Below are 21,908 nucleotides of genomic sequence, written 5' to 3' on the forward strand. Positions count from 1 at the left end.
ACATCATTTGACATGTTTCTACAAACTGTAGTATAACTTTTTTGACTTTTTGTCTGGACTTAGTAAGCGCGCGCCTTGCATTTGGAATAGTGAATCTAACGCGCGAACAAAATGGAGGTATTTGGACATAAAGATGAACTTTATCGAACAAAACTAACATTTACTGTGGAACTGGGATTCCTGGGAGTGCATTCTGATGAAGATTATCAAAGGTAAGTGTATATTTAAATGCTTTTTCTGGCTTCTGTTGACTGCACAACATGGCGGGTATCTGTATAGCTTCTTTTGGTTTCTGAGCGCTGTACTCAGATTATTGCAAAGTGTGCTTTCGCCGTGAAGCTTTTTTGAAATCTGACACAGCGGATGCATTAAGGAGAGGTGTATCTTTAATTCTGTGCATAACACTTGTATATTTTATCAAAGTTTATGATGAGTATTTCAGTAAATTGATGTGTCTCTCTGCAAATTCACTGGAGGTTTTGGAGGCAAAACATTACTGAACATAACGCGCCAATGTAAACTGAGATTTTTGGAAATAAATATGAACTTTATCGTACAAAACATACATGTATTGTGTAACGTGAAGTCCTATGAGTGCCATCTGATGAAGATCATCAAAGGTTAGTGATTCATTTTAGCTGTATTTCTGGTTTTTGTGATGCCTCTCCTTGCTTGGAAAATGGCTGTGTGGATTTTCTTGTCTAGGTGCTGTCCTAACATAATCTAATGCTATGCTTTCACCATAAAGCCTTTTTGAAATCGAAGACTGTGAGTGGATTAACCTTTCTAGGGTAAGGGGTAGTATTTTCACATCCGGATAAAAAAACGTACCCGATTTAATCTGGTTATTACTACTGCCCAGAAACTAGAATATGCATATAATTGTTTGATTTGGATAGAAAACACCCTAAAGTTTCTAAAACTGTTTGAATGGTGTCTGTGAGTATAACAGAACTCATATGGCAGGCAAAAACCTGAGAAGATTCTGTACAGGAAGTTCCCTCTCTGACCATTTCTTGGCCTTCTACACTCTCTTTATTGAAAACAAAGGATCTCTTCTGTAACGTGACACTTTGTAAGGCTCCCATAGGCTCTCAGAAGGCGCCAGAACGTTGAATGATGCCTCTGCTGTCCCAAGCTGAAAAACAGTAGCGCATTTGGTAAGTGGTCGATCTGAGAACAATGAGACGGGGGCGCGCGTGCACGAGAAGAGTCCATTTTAGATTTTGAGACTTTGAACGAAAACAGGGTTTCCCGGTCGGAATATTATCGCTTTTTTACGAGAAAAATCGCATAAAAATTGATTTTAAACAGCGTTTGACATGTTTCGAAGTACGGTAATGGAATATTTAGATTTTTTTTGTCACGATACGCGTCCGCGCGTCACCGTTCGGATAGTGTCTTGAACGCAAGAACAAAACAGAGGATATTTGAACATAACTATGGATTATTTTGAACCAAAACAACATTTGTGGATGAAGTAGAAGTCCTGGGAGTGCATTCTGACAAAGAACAGCAAAGGTAATCCAATTTTTCTTATAGTAAATCTGAGTTTGGTGAGTGCCAAACTTGGTGGGTGTCAAAATAGCTAGCCCGTGATGGCGAGCTATCTACTCAGAATATTGCAAAATGTGCTTTTGCCGAAAAGCTATTTTAAAATCGGACACCGCGATTGCATAAAGGAGTTCTGTGTCTATAATTCTTAAAATAATTGTTATGTTTTTTGTGAACGTTTATCGTGAGTAATTTAGTAAATTCACCGGAAGTTTGCGGTGGGTATGCTAGTTCTGAACGTCACATGCTAATGTAAAAAGCTGGTTTTTGATATAAATATGAACTTGATTGAACAAAACATGCATGTATTGTATAACATAATGTCCTAGGAGTGTCATCTGATGAAGATCATCAAAGGTTAGTGCTGCATTTAGCTGTGGTTTTGGTTTTTGTGACATTATATGCTAGCTTGAAAAATGGGTGTCTGATTATTTCTGGCTGGGTACTCTGCTGACATAATCTAATGTTTTGCTTTCGTTGCAAAGCCTTTTTGAAATCGGACAGTGTGGTTAGATTAACGAGAGTCTTGTCTTTAAAATGGTGTAAAATAGTCATATGTTTGAGAAATTGAAGTAATAGCATTTCTAAGGTATTTGAATATCGCGCCACGGGATTCCACTGGCTGTTGAGTAGGTGGGACGATTTCGTCCCACATACCCTAGAGAGGTTAATTAGAATCTTATCTTTAAAATGGTGTATAATACTTGTATGTTTGAGGAATTTTAATTTAGATTTTTGCTGTTTTGAAATTGGCGCCCTGCACTTTCACTGGCTGTTGTCAAATCGATCCCGCTAAAGGGATTTGATCCATAAGAAGTTTTAAAGAGCAGTGATACTATGATGAAGGCCTTGAGGACGATACGTAAAGCTTATTAAAGAGCAGTGATACTCTGATGAAGGCCTTGAGGTCGATACGTAAAGCTAAATTAAAGAGCAGTGATACTATGATGAAGGCCTTGAGGTCGATACGTAAAGCTAAATTAAAGAGTAGTGATACTCTGATGAAGGCCTTGAGGTCGATACGTAAAGCTTATTAAAGAGCAGTGATACTCTGATGAAGGCCTTGAGGTCGATACGTAAAGCTTATTAAAGAGCAGTGATACTCTGATGAAGGCCTTGAGGTAGATACGTAAAGCTTATTAAAGAGCAGTTGTAACAGTATTGCTTCCGTCCCTCTCCTCGCCCCTACCTGGGCTCGAACCAGGGACCCTCTGCACACATCGACAACAGTCATCCTCGAAGCATCATTACCCATGGCTCCAAAAAAGCCGCGGCCCTTGCAGAGCAAGGGGAACAACTACTTCAGGTCTCAGAGCGAGTGACGTCACCCGATTGAAATGCTATTAGCGCGCACCACCGCTAACTAACAAGCCATTTCACATCAGTTACACAGTGATACTATGATCAAGGCCTTGAGGTCGATACATAAAGCTAAATTAAAGAGCAGTGATACTCTGATGAAGGCCTTGAGGTCGATACGTAAAGCTAAATTAAAGAGCAGTGATACTATGATGAAGGCCTTGAGGTCGATACGTAAAGCTTATTAAAGAGCAGTGATACTCTGATGAAGGCCTTGAGGTCGATACGTAAAGCTAAATTAAAGAGCAGTGATACTATGATGAAGGCCTTGAGGTCGATACGTAAAGCTTAATTAAAGAGCAGTGATACTCTGATGAAGGCCTTGAGGTCGATACGTAAAGCTAAATTAAAGAGCAGTGATACTCTGATGAAGGCCTTGAGGTCGATACGTAAAGCTAAATTAAAGAGCAGTGATACTCTGATGAAGGCCTTGAGATCGATACGATAAGCTTATTAAAGAGCAGTGATACTCTGATGAAGGCCTTGATGTTGATACGTAAAGCTTATTAAAACCTCTTATGGATAGGGGGCAGTATTTTCACGTCCGGATGAAAAGCGTGCCCAGAGTAAACTGCCTGCTACTCAGGCCCAGAAGCTAGGATATGCATATTATTAGTAGATTTTTTAGAAAACACTCTGAATTTTCCAAAACTGTTTGAATGATGTCTGTGAGTATAACAGAACTCATATGGCAGGCAAAAACCTGAGAAAAATCCAACCAGGAAGTGGGAAATCTGAGGCTTGTAGTTTTTCAAGTGATTCCCTATCCAATATACAGTGTCTGTGGAGTCATATTGCACTTCCTAAGGCTTCCACTACATGTCAACAGTCTTTAGAATGCTGTTTCAGGCTTCTACTGTGAATGGGGAGAGAATAAGAGCTGATGGAACTAGGTATCTGAAAAAAAGGCACGAGCTCAGTAACGCACACAGCCTTGGGAGCGAGCTGAGTTCATCTTCATTCCTAAAGAGAAAGGAATTGTCCGGTTGGAATTTTATTGAAGATTTATGATAAAAACATCCTAAAGATTGATTCTATACATCATTTGACATGTTTCTACAAACTGTAGTATAACTTTTTTGACTTTTTGTCTGGACTTAGTAAGCGCGCGCCTTGCATTTGGAATAGTGAACCTAACGCGCAAACAAAATGGAGGTATTTGGACATAAAGATGAACTTTATCGAACAAAACTAACATTTACTGTGGAACTGGGATTCCTGGGAGTGCATTCTGATGAAGATCATCAAAGGTAAGTGTATATTTAAATGCTTTTTCTGGCTTCTGTTGACTGCACAACATGGCGGGTATCTGTATAGCTTCTTTTGGTTTCTGAGCGCTGTACTCAGATTATTGCAAAGTGTGCTTTCACCGTGAAGCTTTTTTGAAATCTGACACAGCGGATGCATTAAGGAGAAGTGTATCTTTAATTCTGTGCATAACACTTGTATATTTTATCAAAGTTTATGATGAGTATTTCTGTAAATTGATGTGTCTCTCTGCAAATTCACTGGAGGTTTTGGAGGCAAAACATTACTGAACATAACGCGCCAATGTAAACTGAGATTTTTGGAAATAAATATGAACTTTATCGTACAAAACATACATGTATTGTGTAACGTGAAGTCCTATGAGTGCCATCTGATGAAGATCATCAAAGGTTAGTGATTCATTTTAGCTGTATTTCTGGTTTTTGTGATGCCTCTCCTTGCTTGGAAAATGGCTGTGTGGATTTTCTTGTCTAGGTGCTGTCCTAACATAATCTAATGCTATGCTTTCACCATAAAGCCTTTTTGAAATCGAAGACTGTGATTGGATTAACCTTTCTAGGGTAAGGGGCAGTATTTTCACATCCGGATAAAAAACGTACCCGATTTAATCTGGTTATTACTACTGCCCAGAAACTAGAATATGCATATAATTGTTTGATTTGGATAGAAAACACCCTAAAGTTTCTAAAACTGTTTGAATGGTGTCTGTGAGTATAACAGAACTCATATGGCAGGCAAAAACCTGAGAAGATTCTGTACAGGAAGTTCCCTCTCTGACCATTTCTTGGCCTTCTACACTCTCTTTATTGAAAACAAAGGATCTCTGCTGTAACGTGACACTTTGTAAGGCTCCCATAGGCTCTCAGAAGGCGCCAGAACGTTGAATGATGCCTCTGCTGTCCCAAGCTGAAAAACAGTAGCGCATTTGGTAAGTGGTCGATCTGAGAACAATGAGACGGGGGCGCGCGTGCACGAGAAGAGTCCATTTTAGATTTTGAGTCTTTGAACGAAAACAGGGTTTCCCGGTCGGAATATTATCGCTTTTTTACGAGAAAAATCGCATAAAAATTGATTTTAAACAGCGTTTGACATGTTTCGAAGTACGGTAATGGAATATTTAGAATTTTTTTGTCACGATACGCGTCCGCGCGTCACCGTTCGGATAGTGTCTTGAACGCAAGAACAAAACAGAGGATATTTGAACATAACTATGGATTATTTTGAACCAAAACAACATTTGTGGATGAAGTAGAAGTCCTGGGAGTGCATTCTGACAAAGAACAGCAAAGGTAATCCAATTTTTCTTATAGTAAATCTGAGTTTGGTGAGTGCCAAACTTGGTGGGTGTCAAAATAGCTAGCCCGTGATGGCGAGCTATCTACTCAGAATATTGCAAAATGTGCTTTTGCCGAAAAGCTATTTTAAAATCGGACACCGCGATTGCATAAAGGAGTTCTGTGTCTATAATTCTTAAAATAATTGTTATGTTTTTTGTGAACGTTTATCGTGAGTAATTTAGTAAATTCACCGGAAGTTTGCGGTGGGTATGCTAGTTCTGAACGTCACATGCTAATGTAAAAAGCTGGTTTTTGATATAAATATGAACTTGATTGAACAAAACATGCATGTATTGTATAACATAATGTCCTAGGAGTGTCATCTGATGAAGATCATCAAAGGTTAGTGCTGCATTTAGCTGTGGTTTTGGTTTTTGTGACATTATATGCTAGCTTGAAAAATGGGTGTCTGATTATTTCTGGCTGGTACTCTGCTGACATAATCTAATGTTTTGCTTTCGTTGCAAAGCCTTTTTGAAATCGGACAGTGTGGTTAGATTAACGAGAGTCTTGTCTTTAAAATGGTGTAATAGTCATATGTTTGAGAAATTGAAGTAATAGCATTTCAAAGGTATTTGAATAACGCGCCACGGGATTCCACTGGCTGTTGAGTAGGTGGGACGATTTCGTCCCACTGGCCTTAGAGAAGTTAACAACCCTCCAGATGAGCTTCAATGCCATACAACTCTCCTTCCGTGGCCTCCAACTGCTCCTAAATACAAGTAAAACTAAATGCATGCTCTTCAACCGATCGCTGCCCGCACCTGCCTGCCCGTCCAGCATCACTACTCTGGACGGTTCTGACTTAGAATATGTGGACAACTTCAAATACCTAGGTGTCTGGTTAGACTGTATACTCTCCTTCCAGACTCACATCAAACATCTCCAATCCAAAGTTAAATCTAGAATTGGCTTCCTATTTCGCAACAAAGCATCCTTCACTCATGCTGCCAAACATACCCTCGTAAAACTGACCATCCTACCGATCCTCGAATTCGGCGATGTCATTTACAAAATAGCCTCCAATAACCTACTCAATAAACTGGATGCAGTCTATCACAGTGCCATCCGTTTTGTCACCAAAGCCCCATATACTACCCACCTCTGTACGCTCTCGTTGGCTGGCCCTCGCTTCATACTTGTCGCCAAACCCACTGGCTCCAGGTCATCTACAAGACCCTGCTAGGTAAAGTCCCCCCATATCTCAGCTCACTGGTCACCATAGCAGCACCCACCTGTAGCACGCGCTCCAGCAGGTATATCTCTCTGGTCACCCCCAAAGCCAATTCCTCTTTTTGGCCATCTCTCCTTCCAGTTCTCTGCTGCCAATGACTGGAACGAACTACAAAAATCTCTGAAACTGGAAACACAAACATCTCCCTCACTAGCTTTAAGCACCAGCTGTCAGAGCAGCTCACTGGTCACTGCACCTGTACATTGCCCATCTATAATTTAGCCTAAACAACTACCTCTTCCCCTACTGTATTTATTTATTTATTTTGCTCCTTTGCACCCCATTATTTCTATTTCTACTTTGCACTTTCTTCCACTACAAATCTACCATTCCAGTGTTGTATTTGCTATATTGTATTTACTTTGCCACCATGGCCTTTTTTGCCTTGACCTCCCTTATCTCACCTCATTTGCTCACATTGTATATAGACTTATTTTTCTACTGTATTATTGACTGTATATTTATTTTACTCCATGTGTAACTCTGTGTTGTGGTATGTGTCGAACTGCTTTGCTTTATCTTGGCCTGGTCGCAATTGTAAATGAGAACTTGTTCTCAACTTGCCTACCTGGTTAAATAAAGGTGAAATAAAAAGATGTTAAAATTACATCAATTGCACTGGTGTTATCCAGACCTGGGTTCAAATAGTGTTTAAATCGTTCAAATATTTTAAGCGTTTGCTTGAGCCTGCCTGGAGTGCCAGATGTATGTTTTTTGCACTTTTGGGACTATTCTGTTAGTTCCATTGCGCCAAACAAGCTCAATCATCACAAGTACAGCTAGTTTGAGTATATGAAATACACTATTTACACCCAGGTGTGGTTCCGACACCTTCTGCCTTTGTAACCTTGTGCAAGGCAAATAAACGGACAAATTGCTAATGCTACCTGGCTAATGCGCTGAGGCTGACCCAGTGTTCCCAGACTGTTGTGTAAATAGCGTTTCAGGGGGGTTGGGTACTATGACAGTAATAATGCTCATTTATGTTGTACTGATAAATAAAGAACTATTCAAAGGGGACTTTTATTTTGATTCCTTAGGGATTGATGTTGAATACATGTGTTATAACATTTGTAATGAATGAAACTGCAACACTAAGGAAGGTGTTATGACTGGTTTCATAAAGGTGTAATGTATACCCCCCTTCATATAATGTGGTCCTGGGGGAACATGGGACATTATTTTATCACGTTATCATAGCTGACCAAGGGCCTGTTGATGACAACCATTATTATGAATGTCTGATTGCTGCATGGGCTATTTTAGACATGTCATTTATGTCAATCACCATTAATACAGAAAAATAAGCCTATTTTATACATTTTAGACTGATTTACTGAATAAGGAAAATGCAACGTGTGTTTGACAGTTTTCCGTCTCAACGTGTTAGTCAACGGCATTGGTTTTGAAGAAGTCAGCAAGAACAACCACAAGAAGAAGAAGAAAGGTTTCTTGAGTTGCAATCTGATCTTTGCCGCCTTCGCCAAACTCTTTCCAAAAACTGCAGGCTATTTCGCCGAAATGTTGCGCCCAAATTTCTTAACACATCGGGTGAACAGGTCAGGGTCCCATAGCTGCAGGCAGAACAGTTGAAACTGGAGCAGCAGCACGACAAGGCAGTACGTCTGGTGAACAGGTCATAGTCACACAGCCACAGGCAAGCCACAGCTTAAACACAGGCCCTGATACAACAGCTTAAACACAGGCCCTGATATAACAGCTAAAACACAGGCCCTGATATAACAGCTAAAACACAGGCCCTGATATAACAGCTAAAACACAGGCCCTGATATAACAGCTAAAACACAGGCCCTGGTACAACAGCTTAAACACAGGCCCTGATATAACAGCTAAAACACAGGCCCTGATATAACAGCTAAAACACAGGCCCTGATATAACAGCTAAAACACAGGCCCTGATATAACAGATAACAGCTAAAACACAGGCCCTGGTACAACAGCTAAAACAGGCCCTGATATAACAGCTAAAACACAGGCCCTGATATAACAGCTAAAACACAGGCCCTGATATAACAGCTAAAACACAGGCCCTGATATAACAGCTAAAACACAGGCCCTGATATAACAGCTAAAACACAGGCCCTGATATAACAGATTAAACACAGGCCCTGGTACAACAGCTAAAACACAGGCCCTGGTACAACAGCTAAAACACAGGCCCTGGTACAACAGCTAAAACACAGGCCCTGGTACAACAGCTAAAACACAGGCCCTGGTACAACAGCTAAAACACAGGCCCTGGTACAACAGCTAAAACACAGGCCCTGGTACAACAGCTAAAACACAGGCCCTGATATAACAGCTAAAACACAGGCCCTGATATAACAGCTAAAACACAGGCCCTGATATAACAGCTAAAACACAGGCCCTGATATAACAGCTAAAACACAGGCCCTGATATAACAGCTAAAACACAGGCCCTGATATAACAGCTAAAACACAGGCCCTGATATAACAGCTAAAACACAGGCCCTGATATAACAGCTAAAACACAGGCCCTGATATAACACCATTATCGACAGTGGCGCCGACGGAGATGGCAGCATTGCGGCTAGCTCTTAAGCAACTCTGCGGTATTTTGTTTGGGGGGGAAGAACTATTGGATATTTGAGCGGCGGTAACTCACCAGAACTTCCAGCTTTACGACCAGGATTACGACTTCCCTGGAGTGGATCCTTTGTTTGCTCTCCCCAGGGCAATTGAACTTATTCCAGAGGCTGACCCCAAAACAACGCCGGCGGAGGAGAGGTATTCCAGGCGGTGTTCTGGTCCGACTTAGGAGGCGTGCACACCACCCACCGCTCCCGAGTATTTGACTCGCTAATGTCCAATTTCTGGATAAAAAAAACTGATGAGCTCAAGGCGAAAGTTGCTTTTCAGAGAGACACCAGGGATTGAAACATACTCTGCTTCACGGAAAAAATGGCTCTCTCGAGATATACTGTCTGACTGTAAAGCCAGTTGGGTTCTCTGTACATCGCACCGACAGGAACAAACATCTCTACGAGAAGCAGAAGGGTGGAGGTATATGTTTTATGATTAACGACTTATGGTGTGACTGTGATAACATACAGGAACTCAAGTCCTGCTGTTCACTCGACCTAGAATATCTCACAATCAAATGCAGACCGTACTATCTCCCAAGATAATTTTCATCAATAGTAGCCACAGCGGTCAATATCCACCCCAAGCCGATACCACGACGGCCTTCAAAGAACTTCACTGGACTTTAGCAAACTAGACACCACATATCCTGAGGCTGCATTTATTGTAGCTGGGGATTTTAACAAAGCAAATTAGAGGAAAAGGCTCCAGAAATTCTATCAACATATGGATTGTTGTACTCGCGCTGCTGAAACCCTCGAACATTGTTATACTACCTTCCAGAATGCCCATCCTCCATTCGGAAAATCGGACCATGATTCCATCTTGCTCCTCCCCTCCTATAGGTAGAAACTCAAACAGGAAGCACCCGTGGTGAGGACTATTCAAAGCTGGTCTGACCAATCGGAATCCACGGTTCAAGACTGTTTTGATCACGCAAACTGTTCAGAGTAGCTTCAGAGAATAATATCGACAAATATACCAATACGGTGAATGAGTTTATCAGGAAGTGCATAGGAGATGTTGTTCCCACTGTGACTATTAAAATCTACCCCAACCAGAAACTGTGGATAGACTCGCGCATTCGCGCAAAACTGAAAGTGCAAACCACCACATTTAACCAAGGCAAGAAGACTAGGAATATGGAAAAATACAAACAGTGTAGTTATTCCCTCCGCAAAGCAATCAAGCAGACTAAACTTAGGTATAGGGACAAAGTTGAGTCCCAGTTAAACAGCTCAGACACGAGACATATGTGGCAGGGTCTACAGACAATCAAGGATTATAAAAGGAAAACCAGCCACGTCGCGGACACCGAAGTCTTGCTCCTGGACAGTCTGAACACCTTCTTCGCACGCATTGAGGGTAATACAGTGCCACAGACGCGGTTTTTATCCATATAGTTTTTCAACTGCATTGTTGGTTAGTGGCTCATAAGTAAGCAATTCACTGTAAGGTCTGTTGTATTCGGTGCATGTGACTAATAAAATTTGATTTGAAGACGGAATGAAGTCCCGAGCTGTCCCTACAAGACCTGATCCAGAAACAGAGAAGAGGGATAGAAGATGGAACGAAGTCCTGAACTGTCCCTACATGTCCCATAGTTCTTTGTCTCTCTCAGGAAAATGGATTATTAAAAATACATTTGAGATATATTAAAAAATAAACACAAAGACTGAATGGGGGCTTTAAAGCCACATTCTCTAAGATACATATCCATCACATATGTAAACAGTAGATCATGCTTAACAACATATATCACTCGATTAACAACATATAGCTCTCGATTAACAACACACACAAAAAACACAGAGTAAAAAAAAAAGACTATTTAATCCCAGAGTGTACATAGAATCTACATAAAAACTGCTACACTCCATATTCAATTCATATCTTGGGATATTAAAACATAAAAATGTATTTTTGAGTAGGTTTTCTCCAATTTGATTTCATATGGAAATAAGAGCATAAACAAAACCACAAAGCATCAATTGTCAGTCAAAAATATGAGACAAGTATGGGAGCAAAGTGTGTGATACATCATGAATTGTAAGTATGTGAAATATCGCTCTCCACACTGGGAGCATGGGTAAGGCTTCTCTGCTGAGAGTGTAACCTCAGTCTTTCAGGTGCCTAAACTGGGTAAATATCTTTCTAAACTGAAGGCATTCATAGAGTTTCTCTCGTGTGGATACTTCATGTGATTTAGCCTTTCCACACTGGGAGCAGTGGAAAGGCTTTCCCCTGTGTGTCTTTGCTCATGAATCTTCAGGAAGCCTGATGAGGTTAAACTCTTTCCACACAGAGCAGTGATGGGGCTTTTCATCTGTATATCCACTCATGTGATTTTAGGTTTCTTAATCGGTTAAAACGCTTTTCACACTGGGAGTATTGATAAGGCTTTTCTCCTGTGTGTATTCTATTATGTATTTTCAGGCTCCCTAGCTGGGTAAAACTCTATCCACACTGGGAACATTGGTAGGGCTTCTCTCCAGTGTGCGTTCTCTCATGCGCTTTCAGTTGCCTTAACCAACGGAAACTCTTTTCACAATGGAAACAGTGGTAAGGCTTTTCCCCTGTGTGTACTCTTATGGCACTTCAGGTTATTTAACCGCTTAAAAGTATTACCACATTGAGGGCATTTGTGAGGCTTATCTTCTGTGTGTATTATCTCATGTGATTTCAGGTAACTTAACTGTGAAAATCTCTTTCCACACTGGGAGCATTGGTAAGGCTTCTCTCCTGTGTGTATTCTATTATGTATTTTCAGGCTCGCTAACTGGGTAAAACTCTTTCCACATTGGGAACATTGGTAGGGCCTCTCTCCAGTGTGTATTCTTTCATGCACCTTCAGTGTCCGTAATTGAGTAAAACTTTTTCCACACTGGGAGCAGTGGTGTCGTCTTGCTGGTTCAGACGTCTCTGGTTCTTCAGAGTCTGGTCTCTCTCCTGCCAAAGACAAAGTGTTTAATTTAACAGAGAGATCATTATTTGTTGTGATGTGTGTTTTGTCCTATATTTATATTGCATTTATTTATTTATTTTAATCCCCCCATCGGAGGCCTTTTGCCTTTTGGTAGACCATCATTGTAAATAAGAATTTGTTCTTAACTGACAAAAAAAATAAAAAACATCTGCTAGCATACATAGACTTCCAGTCATTTTGTTAACGCTAGTTAGCAACTTTCTTCAAACCGCTCACAGAGACATAACATGTATATACACTAGTTCATCTGACTCTGGGGAAGTAGATAAAAGGCCTCATTGCCAAAATCCCGAAGTATCCTTTTAAGGATAATTATGAACGTGGTTTCATTTGGAAATGACTAACTTTAATTGTGCATGCTCAGGTTGACCTTCCCACAGAATCTACCACAGTCTCCCCAAAAAGCTTGTCCATTTCATGTAACATCCATAAAGCTTCTATATCTCCAACATGCCAATATTTAGAAGTCCGATTTCCTGGGTATACACCCCGCCCAAGGGGTAATACAGACAAACACATCAAAAGTTTTATTTATATTTTGTCTTTCCATTCTGTGAGACATTAAAATTGTGATTTTGTGTGCAAATGTTATGTCCATAACGCTGGAATCGCACGTACGGGGGACCAGTACGGGAAAAAAAATATGTATGAAATGTATGCATTCACTACTGTAAGTCGCTCTGGAAAAGAGCGTCTGCTAAATGACTAAAATGTCAAATGTAAATAACTTCAGTAGAATGACCCTTTAAAAATCACACATCAGTTCAACAGAAAGAGATATTCAGGCGTTCGGTTCAACGACTGCAGAGTTTGTGCACCTTTTTTTAAGACAGTACTTACTGGTGTTAATCAGATCTCCGTTGTGGTCTTCTTCCTCCTCCAACGTGGCAGTAATCTCCCCCTCCACTCCAAAAACGTGTTTTATTTCTTTCACTGTGAGAGTCATCGCCTCATCCTCCTCTTTCACTACAAAAACTGCATCCTGTTGTTTCTCTTCCTCCTCGTCTTCTTTCACAGTAACATCCTCCTCTTCTTTCACTCTGAAAACGTCTTCCGCTTCTGTCACAGTAACATCCTCCTCTTTCACTCTGAAAGCTTCTCTCTCTTCTGTCACAGTAACTTCTTTCGCTGTAACAGCCTAACCCTCTACTTGTTTTTTAACTGTGACATCCTCTTCTTCCTTCTCCTCTTTCACGAGAGTTTCTTTCTCCGTCCAGCAGACCTCTTCTTTAGCAGGAAGGGATCGGCTTAGTGAGCTCATGGTCGGGGATGTTAGCTTGCTAGCTAGCATTAGCGATTAGCTTAGTACTAGGCTATCTTAACAAGCTAGCTAGCTAACAAGGTCAATATTAAATGGAGTAACTAGTAAATACGCAGATAGTGTGTTTAAATCACTGAGGTTAATACAGTAAAATGTTTCGGTTTTGTGTTGGCTATCGAGTTACCGAGGTGGTTGAATCAGTAGCCGTGTTGCTGTTGTTGAAGAACCGTCCCGTCCACTAGATTTTACGTCACGCAAGAAGCGCCACCATCGCCATCTGCTGACTGGAGTGGGTAACGCTGTTTAGGAGAAAATTGACTACAATGTTTATTCTGGCAAACAATGTGATAACAAATAATTACAAAATTACCATATTACTTCTTACAGCCATTGCTTTCCTCTACGCAGACCTAGATATTAATATGAATATTATTAATAAATACTGTCTTGTTTCATGTCCCAAAAGCCTACATGGATAGAATGCAAGACTTGACTAATATTGGCCACATTGTAAGAATTAGCATGCTCCAATGTATCGTCACGGTCTGTTGCCAGGGTGGAACTTACACTCCAGTAGATCTGAAAACTTGGCATCCAGCCAATCAGAAAAGCAAGGCAAAAGTCAGGACACTTAAACAATTATTCAGCATTCATCATTTATTCAAATTATCATCAGGAAGAATCTCCCCCCCCCCCCCGTCGAAACATGTTGTCGATCTTCAGAGCATTTCTCCTATAGCTGCCGTTTCTATTAGACACATCTGGGAATTTATCATTTTTTTCAGACATTGCTTTTGTCGAATAAACCTGGGTCAGTGGACACCTGCCTAATGTCATAACATATCACTCTAAACAAATGTTTTCAATTTTTTATTACCAATACATTCCTCTACGCAGACTTAGACCTTAATATGATTATGTACATTATGAATAAATAGTGCAAATAGGAATTGTTCATTGTTTTCTCTTTTCACATCTAGATGTGACCATACTATTCCCTTAAAGGGAAAATCTGCAGTAGCTACATATATTTTTGCACTTGATTTTTGAAGCATTTTCGGCAGTTAAATGCAACAACAAACAATTATTTATGAAAAACTCTCTTAATAATATGGATTTTGAACACTATAATTTATTGGTGAGTATGAAAGCTGTACTTTTTGTTTATGGTTAACGGAGCTTGTTTGCCATTAGCCAATCGTCGATCTCGGGTTCAAGGTATGTGTTACGTACCCCAGTTCCTGTGTTGTGGTTTTGTTTGTATGTGAGGATGGATTCCTGAAATTCCCCCAAGCAGCTGATTGGTCGGATCCATTGATGATTGGAGCTGACCCCGCGCTCTCGTCAGAAACAGCTGTCTTCATTTACCAACTCCTTCTCCAACTATATAAGCCAGTGTTCTGTTGCGCAGAAGGGAGATGAGTGTGTACTGTGTTGGTTGTTGTTGAGAGAGCTGATTGGTATGTCCTATGTTGGTTGTTGCAGAGAGAGCTTATTAGTATGTCCTGTGTGTGTAAGTAGGACGCAGTGTTTTGATTATTGACATTGTTTTTGTTCCCAGGGGGGAAGGGGAAGGCACGTAGGGTGTGCTTAGGCAAGAGGCCTGTGGGCATACATAACCTGTAGTATTTACTGTCTATGCACACTAGGTAAGACGTGGGTGGACCACCCCCTGTATTTTGGTTAGCGCACCAGGTGGTGCTAAGTAGTGGGTAGGCAGGTAAGGTAGGACAGGGCTTTGCAATTTACTTTCTTTGCTTTGGTTTCCGTTCAGCCCCTTTCCCCAAAGTCTTAGCTTATGAAGGAATAAATACATTCCCAGTAAACGGTAAATTCTCTGCCTTTGTCATCCTTACTCGCACCTACAGTCCCATACCTCTTTCACTCCACCTACAGTCCCATACCTCTTTCACTCCACGGGGAGTTGAGTTGTAGCAGGGTGTTGCGTTCCCTCTTCCTAGAGGTGTACGTAACAGTATGTGAACACACAACTCGTTGCTCCCAGTTTAAAAGTAGTATTTTTCCCACTTGTTATGAACGCAGCATAAGATACATATCCAGTTTAAAAGTAGTATTTTCCCACTTGTTATGATCGTGGAGGGGCTCAGCATTGTCGCTAACATGGAGAAGAAGGGTTCCAGCAGTGGCAAATGCTCCGCCAAGGTCGTCATCAATGACCGTGGAGAGCTCTGAGCACCCTGTCCCTCCCTCTTTCCACTTTCATCCCTCCTTCCCACCCTGCCTCCTTTCACCCAGCTTTGAGCTTTTCATCCCTTGTTCCCTCCCTCTACACAGCTCTAAGCATCAACCTCTCCTTCCTTCCTTCCATCCTTCCTTCCTAGCTCTCCCCTCCGCTCCCCTCCCCAATAATTAGAAACATTCCCTTTAATTGAGATTAGTTTTTTTTTACAATTCCTCTCTCCTCCCGAACGGTTTGTCTTGTCTGAACTAGTTTCATTTGGTATGTTTCTCAGGTCTCCTAAGATACATATCCAGTTTAAAAGTAGTATTTTCCCACTTGTTATGAACGCAGCATAAGAAACATTATCAGCCAATGTAAACAATAGAGCATCACATGGAAACAGCAATTGATTAACCAACACACACACACACACACACACACACACACACACACACACACACACACACACACACACAGACCATTTAATCACAGTAAGTAAGCCTGTACATTGAATCTGATGTACTACTGTATACATTCAATTCATGTCTTGAGAAAATAAAATAGCAAACGACATACATTTATTTTTGAGCAGGCGTTATCCAATTTGATTTCATATGGCACAAACAAATTCATACATTTTCATTCAAAAATAAGATAATGGGAGTGTGTTCTCATGAATTTCTCATGAATTTTAAGTTAAAACTATGTGACGTGAACTATCTCTTTCCACAGACTGTCACACCCTGATCTGTTTCACCTGTCTTTGTGCTTGTCTCCACCCCCCTCCAGGTGTCGCCCATCCTCCCCAGTGTACTTATACCTGTGTTCTCTGTTTGTCTGTTGCCAGTTAGTTTTTGTTTCGTCAAGCCTACCAGCGGTTTTTCCTGTGCTCCTGTCTGTCTCTAGTTCCTGTTTTCCCGGTTTTTGACTGCCTTGAGCCTGCCTGCCGTTCTGTACCTTACGAACTCTGTTCTGGACTACTGGCCTCCGCCTGCCCTGAACCTGCCTGCCGTTCTGTATCTTTCGAACTCTGTTCTGGACTACTGACCTCTGCCTGCCCTTGACATGTCGTTTGCCTGCCTCCCTGTTTTCATAATAAAAACTTCTGTTACTTCGAAACTGTCTGCATCTGGGTCTTCTCCTGAGCCTTGACACTGACAGCAGTGGTAAGGCATCTCCTCTGTGTTCACTCATGGTCTTTCAGGTCTCCTAACTGGGTAAATAGCTTTTCACAGAGTATTGATAATGCTTTTTTCAGGTGTGGATTTTCACAGTGGGAGAAGTGGGAAAGCTATTTATCCCTTGTGTGCGTTATCTTGTGTCTTCAGGTTCCCTACATCGGTAAAACTCTTTCCACACAGGGATTTTCTCCTGTATGTGTTCTCTCATGTATTTTCATGCTCCCTAACTGGGTAAAACTCTTTTCACAATGTGAGCATTGGAAAGACTTTTCTCCTGAGTGTGCCCTCTCATGTGATTTCAGGGAACCTGATGAGGAAAATCTCTATTCACACTGGGAGCAGTGATAAGGCTTTTCTCCTGTGTGTCCCCTCTCATGTTCTTTGAGGTTATACAACCGGTTAAAACTCTTTCCACAGAGCATTTGTGAGGCTTATCTCCAGAGTGTATTGTCTCATGTATTTTCAGGTTTCCTAACTGGGTAAAACTCTTTCCACACTGGGAGCAGTGGTGGTACGGCTTCTCTCCAGTGTGTGTTCTCTCATGCTCTTTCAGTTGCCCTGACCAGCTAAAACTCTTTTCACACTGGGAACAGTGGTAAGGCTTTTCTCCTGAGTGTGTCCGCTCGTGTGATTTCAGGCACCCTGATGAGGAAAATCTCTTTTCACATTGGAGACAGTGGTAAGGCTTCTCCCCTGAGTGCAATATCTCATGTTTTTTCAGGTGTCCTAACTGGGTAAAACCCTTTCCACATTGGGAGCAGTGATGAGGCTTATCTTCTGTGTGTATTCTCTTATGTGATTTCAGGCTTCCTAACTGGGTAAAACTCTTTCCACACTGGGAACATTGGTAGGGCTTTTCTCCTGTGTGTATTCTTTCATGGTCTTTCAGGTTCCCTAACTTAGTAATACTCTTTCCACACAGAGCAGTGGTGTGGTCTTGCTGGTTTGGATGCCTCTGGTTCCTCTGAGTCTGGTCTCTTTCCTGCCAAAGACAAACAGAGTATTTAACTTAAGAGTGATCAGGGTCCTATTTATCAAATGAAAACGGAGGAAAACGGGCCGAAATCGGGAGGGACGACTAGCGGAACTTGTACAATAAGAAATGCTTGTTTATGTTTTTTTTGCTACGATGTGCACTAATTAATACAACCTAGAATTTAATCTCTACATGATTAAATGTGTCTTTGCGCAGCAACAGCTGGAAAAACAATTCAAATCTAGTATTGGCTTCATACACCAACACCTAGCGTGAGTTATATGCTAAGACCACTATGCCTGTTTTTAACCAGTCAGAAAGTGATTGAAATCATATGGAACAACCCACATTCATCTTAATCACAGCTGAAGAGGATATAAAGGCAACATATCAAGAAGCTGTGTGTCTGTTCCACTTCATCCACAGCGACTGATGGACAAGACTCTGTCCAGAACTCTATATTTAATGTTCCACTCCATCCACAGCGACTGATGGACAAGACTCTGTCCAGAACTCTATATTTAATGTTCCACTCCATCCACAGCGACTGATGGACAAGACTCTGTCCAGAACTCTATATTTAATGTTCCACTCCATCCACAGTGACTGATGGACAAGACTCTGTCCAGAATTCCCCTCCTGGACATTGTGGGCATGTGCATCTTGGTGGTTTATTTGTTTTGGGTCTCTGCTATGTCTAGCCCTCACCCATCTTCACCTCTCTCCCCCGTCACGTGAGAGATCGATAGAATGTGCCCTTAGACAATCATTTAGTAGCCAGCTAGGTTCCTATTGGTCAGTTAGCCCCATGCTCTTACAAGGGTATAAATACAGGCCTCAGCTCGAGACCTCTTTTTCCTCCCGGTATTATCATTGTGGGAGCGTGGCTGGATTTATGCCTTTTGGAGTGCGTGGGAAAATGTTACTGGTTCCTATTATTGGTACTATTACAACGTGTGCTGGAGTAGCTGTGTTCTATTCAGTTTCTCCTGGCTGCTAAAATTAGTCACCATTTTATATTGCCTATTTATCATTTATTCCATTCCTAATACAGTCCTGGTTATTGTACATTACTGTGCAATACAGCCCGTACTATCCCGAGTGGTGCAGCGGTCTAAGGCACTGCATCTCAGTGCTAGAGGCATCACTACAGACCCTGGTTCGTTCCCGGGCTGTATCACAACCGGCCGTGATTGGTAGTCCCATAGGAATTTGACCAATCGATTGGTCAAAATAAAAATAAAATGTTTTTAGTCGGGGACAGCCCTAGTAAAACTGCAGGAAATGAGCTTCAGATGCCCCAAAATATTCTTAGGGAGGACACCCAGACCCTCCGACCAGGTTATTGCCCCCCCCTTCTAAAACCATCCCAGACCCTCCGACCAGGTTATGCCCCCCCCCTTCTAAAACCAACACAGACCCTCCGACCAGGTTATGCCCCCCTTCTAAAACCAACCCAGACCCTCCGACCAGGTTATGCCCCCCCTTCTAAAACCAACCCTGACCCTACGACCAGGTTATGCCCCCTTCTAAAACCAACCCAGACCCTCCGACCAGGTTATGCCCCCCTTCTAAAACCAACCCAGACCCTCCGACCAGGTTATGCCCCCCCTCTAAAACCAACCCAGACCCTCCGACCAGGTTATGCCCCCCCTTCTAAAACCAACCCAGACCCTCCGACCAGGTTATGCCCCCCTTCTAAAACCAACCCTGACCCTCCGACCAGGTTATGCCCCCTTCTAAAACCAACCCAGACCCTCCGACCAGGTTATGCCCCCCTTCTAAAACCAACCCAGACCCTCCGACCAGGTTATGCCCCCCTTCTAAAACCAACCCTGACCCTACGACCAGGTTATGCCCCCCTTCTAAAACCAACCCAGACCCTCCGACCAGGTTATGCCCCCCTTCTAAAACCAACCCAGACCCTCCGACCAGGTTATGCCCCCCTTCTAAAACCAACCCTGACCCTACGACCAGGTTATGCCCCCCCTTCTAAAACCAACCCTGACCCTACGACCAGGTTATGCCCCCCTTCTAAAACCAACCCAGACCCTATGACCAGGTTATGCCCCCCCTTCTAAAACCAACCCTGACCCTACGACCAGGTTATGCCCCCCCTTCTAAAACCAACCCTGACCCTACGACCAGGTTATGCCCCCCTTCTAAAACCAACCCAGACCCTACGACCAGGTTATGCCCCCCTTCTAAAACCAACCCAGACCCTCCGACCAGGTTATGCCCCCTTCCAAAACCAACCCAGACCCTATGACCAGGTTATGCCCCCCCTTCTAAAACCAAAGTGGCACCCCTGTTTGACATCTCCTGATCCTGTGACATTCTGATAGGGAACCATACCTGCTAGGGATGCACGACATATCGGTAAGCATATCAGAATCGGACGATATTAGCTAAAAATGCCAACATCGGCCCTATGTCTAGTTTAATGCTGATGTTAAAAAACTATGTCAAAGCTGACGTGCCATACCTATATAACGTAAGTAGATGACGTAATGACGCCATGAAAAATACAGCGCTACACACAAAGCAGAAAAATATTAAGCGTAATTCCAACACCAAAAAAGGTTCAAATCCAGCAGTCATTTCAAAGAGTAAGAACATTTCAGCGAGACAACTCAAAGGCGAAATCCGTTAACGCCAAGATAAAGGAATTCATTGCCCTTGACAATCAACCGTTCTCTGTCGTGGATGATGTTGGCTTTCGCCGACTGGTCGAGCACCGGTACACACTACAAAGTAGGCACTATTTTTCAGATGTTGCTCTACCGGAGTTGCACAGTATTGTTGAAACGAACATCCATGAGCTACTTGCTATGGCCGTCACTGCTATTAGCTTCACGACTGACATTTGGACCAGCGATGCAAGAAATGGTAAAACAAAAAAAAAGATTAAATGACCGTTCTTTTGTCTTTGTATTATCTTTTACCAGATCTATTGTGTTAGTCTCCTACATTCCTTTTACATTTCCACCAACTTCAAAGTGTGTCCTTTCAAATGGTACCAAGAATACGCATATCCTTGCTTCAGGGCCTGAGCTACAGGCAGTTAGATTTGGGTATGTCAATTTAGGCAAAAATTGAAATAAAAAAGGGGCAGATCCTTAAGAGGTAAGTAATAGGCTGCGTGTCCCATTCTAAATGATCCAGCCAGTTTGCAACAAGGCCCTTAAGTAATAGGTTACTCAAAGACAACGAGGGAAAGAAATGTACTTTTTGGACGAAATGAAAAACTTTAGGTTTGGTGCCCAACACAACTTATCGCAGAGTGAAACCCTCTGTATTTCCAAGTATTGTGGTGGCAGTATCATGTTATGGGTATGCATGTCACTGGCAAGAACTGGGGAGTTGGGACCAATCAGACGGTCTAAAATGGCTTTCCATTCTATAAATCGTCGGGGAGGTACTCAGATCCAGACTCATTGCGGAGAAGAAACTAACCTCCGTAGGCGTGGCATAACGTTTGGCTGGAGCAAGGAGTTGGGATAGCAAATAATATGCGCTCGTAATGTCTTGATCTGGTCACGAGTCATCTCCCCACAAGCCTCAGCCCTCTGATGACCTAACACTGAGATAGTTTGATTATAATATGCGCTCGTAATGTCTTGATCTGGTCGCGAGTCATGATTTACAACCAAATTGACTGAGCTTGAGAAATTTTGACAAACAATTGACATATGTTGCCCTAAAATTATTAATTAATTGTAGATATTTTTGTTTAACTTTTTTGTTGTTGTTGAAAATGTAGGGTAGGTTGTGTAGACCAGTAGAAAGAAAATCCAATTGTAACCCATTTTTTTATTTAATGCAGCAAAATATGAAGTGAGAACTGGGTGTGTCAGCTCTATGAATCTCACCGTCACATATACAGTTAATAACAGGAAGTTATTTTAACGTAGCTTTCTGACTATGGACATTACATAGGAGAA

The 21,908-nt window shown here is 41.9% G+C and overlaps 1 long non-coding RNA gene across 1 annotated transcript; it reads right to left on the reverse strand.

Annotated features, from left to right (window-relative positions):
- Positions 1–11,192: 11,192 nt before the first annotated feature.
- On the reverse strand, positions 11,193–13,498 carry LOC106564029 (putative zinc finger protein 702). The gene is made up of 2 exons (XR_001319384.2): positions 13,205–13,498; positions 11,193–12,327 (listed from the first exon to the last, which is right to left on the reverse strand). It is a non-coding gene; the product is annotated as a putative zinc finger protein 702 (long non-coding RNA).
- Between the last annotated feature and the right edge of the window lie 8,410 nt (positions 13,499–21,908).

This window comes from Salmo salar, chromosome ssa12 (assembly GCF_905237065.1).
Source record: "Salmo salar chromosome ssa12, Ssal_v3.1, whole genome shotgun sequence".
Classification (NCBI taxonomy): Eukaryota; Metazoa; Chordata; class Actinopteri; order Salmoniformes; family Salmonidae; genus Salmo; species Salmo salar.